The sequence below is a fragment of the Cololabis saira genome, chromosome 21, assembly GCF_033807715.1.
Source record: "Cololabis saira isolate AMF1-May2022 chromosome 21, fColSai1.1, whole genome shotgun sequence".
In the NCBI taxonomy this organism is placed as follows: domain Eukaryota; kingdom Metazoa; phylum Chordata; class Actinopteri; order Beloniformes; family Belonidae; genus Cololabis; species Cololabis saira.
In genome coordinates, this window is record NC_084607.1 from 7,189,452 (window position 1) to 7,199,911 (window position 10,460).

Below are 10,460 nucleotides of genomic sequence, written 5' to 3' on the forward strand. Positions count from 1 at the left end.
TTTTCAATCTTGTATGTCTTTACTGATTTATCTCTCAATTTAGTGTGACATTGTTCTTTAATGCCTTGTTTTGTCTGTAGAATATAAATAGTAAAAATACAAACCAGCCAACAGTCTTGGTCGTCTTTGTCTCACCATTTAGAAGAAATCCCCTTCATTTACATGAAGTGAATTTTCTTGTACATGAAATGTGTGACACAAATAACCTTGACTTTAACGGGTTTGGAGGAATTTAATGAATCTTTGGAGTTTTGGTTCCCCAGAGTTCTGGAACTTAATCTTCCTTTGATGAAAGTGATGACCACGATTATGATGATGATGATGATGATGATGATGATGATGATGATGATGACTCATGAAACAAAATGTTTGAAAGTATTTCATTTTTGAGTTGTCTTAGGGGAACAGGTGGTTCCTTTAAACCAGTTTCTTCTATTTTACATCTGGACAACTCTCCGTGGGTAAAACTGGTAAATCAATGTTTAAATCGTCTCTGGGAACAATGATTGTCATGTAAAATGTCATTGATAACTTTGCAAGGTGTTATATCTGGAGTCAGAATGGCCGAGTGGTTTAAGGCGCCAGACTTAAGGATAATGTTTCTTCTTCATGTGTACAGAGTATTCTGTACACATGGGGCCCGATTTACTAAGATCCTAAATAAAGAGTACTAAATTGCGTGTGCACTGAAAAGGTTTGCACGTGCTGTTGTTGTGTGTTTTGCGGGTGATCAACTAAGATTGCTTGCGCAATTGATAACAGGTGCAAACCGCAGTATTTAAATGAGGTGTTGCGTGTCTTACGGTTTTGCGCCATAGAGAGTCTGGATGGAAAGCAGGGTCGCAAGCTCAAAATGAAATTTGACGAGTTGGAGTTAGAGATATTAGTGGCAGAGGCAAATAAACACTTTCATGAACTACAGCAAAGAAATTTAACCATTACCAAAAGAAACGAAATATGGGAGAAAATCTGCGATAGAGTAAATGCAGTTGGAAAGACCAAAAGAACGGCAGATGATGTTAAAAGAAGGTGGCAAGACATAAGGCGAAGAACCAAAGAAAAAGTGGCCTTCAATAAAACGTCGGCAAGCAAGACAGGTGGAGGGCCTGCGGAAGAGATGCCTCTAACCAGCATCGAGCAGCAGGTGCAGCTCATCTTCTGCGAGGAGCAGATAACTGGGATACCGGGGTATGACACGCTAGAGCCCACTGCAGAACAAGGTAAGCACACAATAAGAAACACCTTTTTCTCCATGAAAACACGTGATTTATTTATTATCACAAATAAAAAAAATGAATGTGCCTCCTGTGGCAACCTTTTGCTGAATAATACTCGATTCAACACTCAAATAAAATATTTCTCCTTTTGCATGTGGAGAATCCTCACAAGTTGAGCCATCCCCACCCCAGTCCTCAAATCAGGACCCAACAATCATCCCTGCAGAGCCTCAAAAGCGGCCAGTTGAGGACATTGACAGAGAGTTGCTCCAAGAGCAGAAAAAAACAGTCAACAGCCCTATCTTCCGTTGCGCACGAGGTGCGAGCTATGTCCTCTATGGTGCGAGCGCTCAGGCGGGATACTCGGGCCATTGCTGCGCACACTCGGCAGCTGGTCAGTGCTGTATCTGGTCTGACAATGGCCGTAAATACCCTGGCGAGAGGGATCCAGGATGGAGTTCAGGCGGTGGGGAGGGCTCTCATTCCCAGCGGTCCCAGAGTGGAGCAGCCGGAGACTGGAGAGGAGGGAGAGATCATTGGCGAGGCACGCACTGGAGGAGAGGAGAGCCACGTATGAGCGACGCGTAACCTGAGAAAGAGAAAATGTAATTTAATTTTATCATTTAATTTCAGGAAGTAGCGTAGCTTAAATTTTTGTTAACTGCAGTGGTTCAGATTTAATTTGTTTGGTTAAATAAATTTATGATTAATTGTGGTTTTTTTCTGTGTATTATTGAATGAAAATTAAGAATTAATGTATTCCACTCACAGTTCATGAGAAATGGCCTTGAATGAGAGTGATGCGTGTCTGCAATCCCGCAGCATTGGGTTGTTGCCCCCCAGGGAGCCCATGGTAGTGGTCATCATCATCATCATCCTCCTCCATTTCCAGAGCAGCATGCTCCAACCCATGACGTTTAGCGATGTTGTGCAACATGCAGCAGACAATTGCAATCTTGGCCACTTTTTCCGGGCAGTACAGCAGTGCTCCTCCAGTGCGGTCCAAACAGCGGAACCGGCTTTTCAATACGCCAAAGGTGCGCTCCACAATGTTCCTCGTGCGTATATGGGCTGCATTGTACCGATTCTCTCCTGGGGTGGTCGGATATAGTACAGGAGTCATGAGGAAGGGGTGTAGGGGGTATGCGCTATCACCTAATTACAGAAAATATAAATCAATATGGCATAAATGCATGGCACTTCTTTAATGTGAGGAATGATTTTACAAAGTATAAATTATATAAAACTCACCCAAAAGCCAGCCATCTCCATACTCGCCATCTCGCAACTTGGAATAAAGAATGCAGCTCCTCAGGATAAAGGAGTCATGCACCGACCCAGGATATTTAGCCACAACGTTTGTTACGATGCCTTCGGAGTCACAAACAACCTGCACATTTAATGAATGTGTGTTTTCTATTTCTGTACACATGCTCCGTGTTTGATGGGGGAACCAGCTGAATATGAGTGCAGTCAATCGCTCCTATTACTCTTTAAGCAACTGCATAAAATCCGTGTTTGACATCATTCAGTGCGTCCCGAGTGGATGGGAACCGTATGTGCCTGCCCATCCTGCGTAACAGAGCGTTGAGGACAGTGGACAGCACACCTGAAAAACTGCTTTGGGAGAGCCCAGCAGAAATGGCTACAGTGTGCTGGAATGACCCCTGTGTGGAAAATAAAGCAATGGAATTGATTTTTTCACTGACGCTCGCTCACATCACATGCATGACACAGTGTAAATAACTCCGCCGGCCGGAGCTTCCTTCATTTTTTCATAGCGGTGTATCGCGTCATTCAGGCAGCCAATCAGCACAGTGCCTCATTATCATAGCCCCGCCTACTCAGAATCCCACATAGATAATGAGGTTAGAGAATGGGATGATAAAGACATGGCTCAGAGGCTGAATTTCTAATTTATTTAGCAAAAACAATCAAAAGCTTGTTTTTAAGACATTCAAGGCCTGTTTAAAATAGGTATTAGATGCCATAATAGGTTCCCTTGACGTTTAGGATCCAGGACCCGTACTAAGGGTGAATTATAACTTCTACAAAAGGACACTCAGGGAGGGAGATAGGACACAGTTAAAAGGACCCACAAAACAACGAACCATGTAACAAAACAAGTTAACAACTAATCAAATCAAGGAACTGAAGAATATTATTACAAATTATCCAGAAATCAAAAAAGAAAGAAAAGAAAGTTAATAAGTCTTTGGTCAGAGGAATAGACACAATTAACCAAAGTTTCGTCCATTAAAATATAAAAAATGGAGGACCCAGAATATACGCGTACCTCCCAAATGAAAATGTAGTATTTACAATAAACTCAAATAAACACAAAATAATAAACAAAACAAACTACTAAAATATAACCCCAAGATAAATCTCCGCAATAACCAAGCAACAAAAGAAAATTACACCACACCTGGGCAGGTTTCTCTAAAAGAAAGATATATTCTTACTCGCACACACACACACACACACACACACACACACACACACACACACACACACACACACACACACACACACACACACACACACACACACACACACACACACACACACACGCATGATCATATACATACACGCATACACACACATAGACATACACACTGGCTTGTTCACCTGCATGCTTGCTCTGTAGTTTTTGGGGTTAGGTAGCGGTAGCGATAGCTTAGCTCAGACTGCGATCAGATCTCAAGATTTGGGTCGATTGCTGTTCATGTTTTGGTCGGCTCCGTGCCGGTTTCGTGTTTTGTTTGTGGTTTTTTGTTGCAGATTTCCAGTGCTTGACGTGTGTCTCCGTGTGTTCCTGCTTCCTGGATTGGCAGTGGATGTCGTCACCCCCCCCACCCCACCCCCCCAAAAATAAAAAAAAATAAAAAATCACTGGGTTTGTATGTGTATATTTATGTATGTGTATGCATATGTATGCATATATATATATGTATATATATTAAATATAGTAATAATGCACATATATATATATACCTTTGGTTTCTACCGTCATGGTATCAATCATTAATATGTGTGCAGACAAGGTAAAAAAAAAAAAAAGAAAAAAAAAAAAAGAAGGCAAGATCAAGCTCAGCCCCAGGACCGAGCGGGGTACCTTACAACGTATACAAGAACTGCCCAAAGTTACTCCACAGGCTCTGGAGCATCTTGAAGGTGATCTGGAGGAGGGGAAAGGTTGCTGACCAGTGGCGCTTCGCAGAAGGTGTATGGATTCCGAAGCAGGAAGAGTCTAAAAACATCGATCAGTTCAGAACCATCTCCCTGCTCAGTGTTGAAGGCAAACTATTCTTCAGCATTGTTGCCACGCATCTGACAGACTACCTCCTGAGGAACGCCTACATTGACACTTCAGTCCAGAAAGGAGGGATCCCAAAGATACCAGGGTGTCTGGAGCATAATGGAGTTGTCACCCAGCTGATTAGGGAAGCCAGAGAGAACAAGGGCAACCTAGTCGTACTGTGGCTGGACCTCGCAAATGCCTACGGGTCCATACCTCACAAGCTCGTCGAAGAGGCATTATGCCGGCATCATGTCCCCGTCAAGTTCAGAGACTTCATTCTGGACTATTACAGCAGGTTCAGTCTGAGGGTCTCAGCGGGTTCCTCAACATCGGACTGGCATAAGCTGGAGAAGGGAATCATCACTGGATGCACAATTTCAGTAATCCTCTTCGCACTTGCCATGAACATGCTGGCGAAGTCTGCTGAGGTTCAGTGCAGAGGGCTTCTCACCAAGTCCGGCATCAGGCAGCCGCCCATCAGGGCCTTCATGGACGACCTGACTGTGACGACACCGAACGTCCCAGGGTGAAGGGCCTGGAGGAACTAACTACATGGGCCCGCATGACCTTCAAGCCTGCAAAATCCAGATCCCTCGTGCTGAAGGAAGGAAAGGTCACCAACAAGTTCCACTTCTCACTTGGCAGCATCCAGATACCATCCATCACCGACAAACCAGTGAAGAGCCTGGGGAAAGTGTTTCATTGCAGCTTGAAGGACAAGGCAGCCATCCATGTGACCAACCAAGAGCTGGAGGCTTGGCTAGCCACTGTGGACAAGTCGGGTCTACCAGGCAAGTTCAAGGCCTGGGTGTACCAACATGGAATACTCCCAAGGATCCTCTGGCCCCTCTTGGTGTACGAGGTCCCGATCTCCACTGTTGAGGGATTTAAAAGGAGAGCCAGCAGGTTCCTGCGGAAGTGGCTGGGCTTACCCCGGAGCCTGAGCAGCATCGCCATCTATGGGAAAAACAACATGCTGAAGCTCCCCATCAGCAGCCTCAATGAAGAATTCAAGGTGAGCCGTACAAGGGAGGTGCTGCAATACAGAGAATAATCTGACCCAAAAGTCTCTCAAACTGGGATTGAAGTCAGAACGGGGCGGAAATGGAAGGCAGCAGAGGCTGTGGTTGTTGCTGAATCATGGCTGCGGCACAGGGCTCTGGTTGGCACAGTGGCTCGGGGAAGGGCAGGCGTGGGTAGGAGTACAACACCTCGCTACGACAAGGCAGAGGGGAAGGACGGGTGAGCATTGCTTCAGGAAGAGGTGCGGGCAGCAGTGGAAGAAGAGCGAGCCAGCACGATGGTTGGAATGCGACAGCAGGGAGCATGGACGCGGTGGGAGCAGGCAGGAGAGCGCAAAGTCACTTGGACTGAGCTGTGGAGAGCCGAGCTCCAGCGCCTAAAATTCCTGATCCAGGCGGTCTATGACGTGCTGCCAAGCCCGTCTAACCTGTTCTGTTGGGGGAAGGTGGAGTCTCCAGCTTGCGCTCTGTGCCAGAAGAGAGGGACCCTGGAGCACATCTTGAGCTGCTGTCCGAGAGGCCTGAGCGAGGGGCGCTACCGCTGGCGTCATGACCAGGTCTTGAATGCTATAGCGAACACCATCTGCAGCGGAATTGCCCACTGCAAGCGCCTCTGCCCAGAGAAGAAGACCATCTCCTTCATCTCTTCCCAAAAAGAACATGTACAATCTACAATTATTACAGAATTCAGCCGCACGCGTGCTGACGAGGACCAGAGGGCGGGAGCACATTACACCTGTTTTAAAATCGCTGCATTGGCTCCCCGTGCGCTTCAGGGTTGATTTTAAGGTTCTTTTACTGGTTTTTAAGTGTCTTAATGGTCTTGGGCCTTCTTATTTGTCTGCACTACTTTTACCCTATCAACCCTCACGGACCCTGAGGTCCTCCGGTGCTGGCCTTTTAACCATACCAAAAGTTAGAACCAGGACACACGGGGAGGCGGCATTCAGTTTTTATGGTCCCCGATTGTGGAACAACCTCCCGGAGAACCTCAGGGCCGCAGAGACTGTTGATGTTTTTAAAAAGAGGCTCAAGACACATCTCTTTAATAAGGCTTTTAACTGACTCATTTAACTCTTTTAAATTTCTTATGCTCACCCTTATTTTTATTGGATCTTACTGCTCTGTTTTATATTTAGTTTATCCTTTTTTATCATATTTTATTTTCATTGTTTTATCTTAATGTTCTATCTAAATATTTTAGTCATTATTTATGGTCTATTTTATACATTCTACTGTCTTATTCCTTTAGTTTTTAATGTCTTGCTTTTTAGACATACTTTTAGGATTTTATGTTATGTTATACTTTTTAAACTCTTTTAGTGTATCTTATCCTGCTTTCTTGTAGCTTTTATCTCCAGTGTTTCCTCATGGGGAGCCTCCATGCTGGGAGTGACTCTGGCCTGCAGGGGGGTCGTCCTGGGGGTGGTTCTGGCCTGGATGGTTGTAGAGCTCTGTACCACGGCTTCACCGCTGTTGTGTGGACTCCTCTATCCGTCCGGGCCGGGATGGTCTCTGTTGGCCCCCCCCCTTGTAGCTACGGGCTATGAGACCTCCTGGCCTGGACGGCTCCCCGTTACCGTTTCCTCACCTGGATCCTCTGTGCCTAGCCATGTCTGCACCGTGTGTCTGTGTGTGTGCGGGGAGGGGGGAGGGGGAGGGCGGGGGGGGGGCATTAATACATTTTATGTTTACGTTTTATGGAAAGCACTTGTGGTTACATTTTTTTTGTATGAAAGGTGCTTTATAAATAAAGTTTGATTTGATTTGATTTGATCAGAACTGGAGAAGAACCACCAGCTGCTGCCAGGACCTCCTCCTCTGGCCTGCTATCAATGGCACAAGACTGGGAGCTGAAGGTTGTTTTGGGGAAACAATTAAAGTTCCCGGACAACGTGGCCATAACATCACTAAGGCCAGATGTGGTGCTGACCACAGCAACTTCCAAGCAGGTCATGCTCCTGGAGCTAACGGTCCCTTGGGAAGACCGCATCGATGAGGCCAATGAGAGGAAGAGGGCTAAATACCAGGCTCTGGTGGAGGAGTGTTGGCTCAATGGGTGGCAAGCAAGATGTGAGCCCATTGAGGTGTCATGCAGAGGGTTCGCAGGCCAGTCCCTCTGCAGGGCCTACAGTATGCTGGGCATCACCATCACAGTAAGAGAAGGGCCATCAAGGAGGCCACAGAGGCAGCAGAGGTTGCCTCACGTTGGCTGTGGATCAGGAGAGGAGATCCGTGGGTAGGGAAGCGCTACCTGGACACAAGCTGGGGGATTGATCACCCCCGGCTGGGTCGCCTGGAAGAGAGTGTATGATGTTGAAATGACCCGAAACACTCAATGACCCCAGGTAACATCACTGATGATGCGTCCATGTTGCATCACTAGTTGATGTATGTTACAAAGTTTGCCAGCAAAATGCTGACACCCCTTGCTGCTCCAGTCCCTGGTGCAGAAAATACTTGTCCTACCCATCTCTGTTTTAATTTAGGCATTTCAGCCTCTTTTAGATGTACCTCTTGAAGCATTGCCAGATCGCATGTTAATGATTCTAAATGTGAAATGATCTTATAGCGTTTAATTTTATTTGCGACCCCATTTATATTCCAATATATCAACTTTATAGTATTAGGACCCATATATATTCAGAATATATTTAATTAATGTAGGAACTTTGCCTAAAAGCAAAGTTTAATTTTATTTTAATTTTATTTGCGACCCCATTTATATTCCAAGATATCAACTTTATAGTATTAGGACCCATATATATTCAGAATATATTTAATTAATATAGGAACTTTGCCTAAAAGCACAATATTTTTTTTCTGTACCAAACAAAGATTTAAACAAAGAATTACACATAACAAACAACATATAAGGTGCCGAAAGGCAAATACACACATAAAAAAAAGAGGCCGACGTAGTTCCAGTCTCTCATCCGTGAACCAAAGAGGCAGATGGGCAAAGCCATCATCATAATTCAGACCCCAGGAAAAAGTAGGTGGGATTCAGCTCCGGCCACATGAGCAATACCCCGCATAACCTGCCAATAATAATAACTGCTAATAATAATGAGCATAACCTGCCAATAATAATAACTGCTAATAATAATGAGCATAATCTGCCAATAATAATAACTGCTAATAATAATGAGCATAACTTACCCACAAAAGAAGCACCGGCAGTACAGTCACTATCTGGTGCGTAGAGTAAATCAGAATCGGGCCACCGAGAAAAAAGAACAGTCATGCAATGACAATACATGGATTGAACCATTTTACTTAATCTCTTAACAGAAACTGTTTCATTTAATTAAACTAAAATGTTCTATAACTACTCGGTAGCCCATTAATATAGCCAAATAAAAGTGATAAGAATAATAACTCACGTCTACCCGTGCGCTTCTAGAGTGCCTCGAAATTATCCAAATATATCTGGAAGATGTCTTTTCAGTTCTCTATTTGCTTCCTCTGGGTTTTTGAAGATATATTTTTTTTCCATCAATGGTAACAATGAGTCTTGCTGGGTGGAGGAGCCATAGCGGTGATCTGTGTCCCGGAGTTTCTTCTTGACATCTGCGTATTCTGCTCGTTTACGCTGGAGCTCCACAGGTAAGTCTTACTGAATCTAAAAAGGCTTTCCTTTCCATGGCAACTTAAAACATACTGTATGCAAACAACGCTTTTTTCTTAATTTGGTACCTTTTCAGAATGTGACATGGTAGACACTGAAATCTAATGCTTAAGTGTCTGCTCAGTTGCTTTTGACTCAATATTAAAATGTAGTGTTAAATAAAGGGAATTGTTCAACAGAATCAGGGCAGTACAACACAGACTTCACTTATCTAGTTTGAATCAGCTGAACGAAATACAGATGTCATAGTGGAGCACATTAATGAAAAATCGTTCACTTTGTGGTACAAGCGCCAAATTTGGTACACAAGTGCTTTTGGACCTACTATCTCATAAAAGTACGTTGCCCACTTGAACAAACAAAGTGGCCACCATTTTTCAAGATGGCCGCCATTCGAAGTGGTTTGAAACAGCGTTTGAACTATATTTTGATTGAATAGTCCTATTCTGATGGTTTATACATTGAAATATGTGTTTTTGCACATGAGAAATACAACTCTGCATTTAGAAAATCAAAATTATTGAATATTATGATGATACAATGCGAATAAAATGAAAAAAACACTCACAAACAAAGACATTAGTTTCACTTAAAGCTTTTGGACCTGTAAGCTACTTGCAGGTGAGGCCACGTAGAGGCTGTCTTTGTCTCCCCCATTTTTTTAAATTTTTTTTTGTATAGGCTATTTTTTTTTTTTTTTAATTTTTAGATAACGGTATAAAAACACAGAAAAGGTGTCAATGCATAGGCTGTATGTTTTACGATCCAGAACTTGAATCAACATAACTAATAATAATACAAATATCCAACTCAAACATTCAACTTAAACTTGGTTGTTCTATTTTCTTAGCCCTCACATGCACAGGCAAACAACTGTGTGCACTTCAGGCCGAAGCGATAGCATTTGCATCGTCCTTGGCATTCAGTCTTGCAGCCACATTTTGTCAACTGCTCAAGTCTGAGCAATGGGTGGAAGGGTTGTCCAGAGAACTTGCCAGATCTAACCATCTTTTTGCCAGCCCCAGTTGGCAGGACTTTCAGTTTGCATTTTGCACACTGTTGCTTGGCCCCATATGCAGGCAGCTTGGAAAGCAGACCGTTTCACGTGATGAACGAGGGATGCGCTTGTTGGTGGAATGGCATCATAAGACCTTTGCTTCCGAGCAAACAAGTCCAGTCTTGCCTCATCAACTTTGCATGTAGTACTTTGCTTGTCATACATGGTGATGACAAACTTCTCAAGGATGTTGAGGTCTGAATCTTCTATGATAGGTGGGTATTGGCTG

General features: G+C 44.0%; 1 pseudogene; it reads left to right on the forward strand.

The window, feature by feature from the left end:
• Nucleotides 1-1,545: 1,545 nt before the first annotated feature.
• On the forward strand, nt 1,546-7,786 carry LOC133422568 (uncharacterized; annotated as a pseudogene).
• The last annotated feature ends 2,674 nt before the right edge of the window (nt 7,787-10,460 follow it).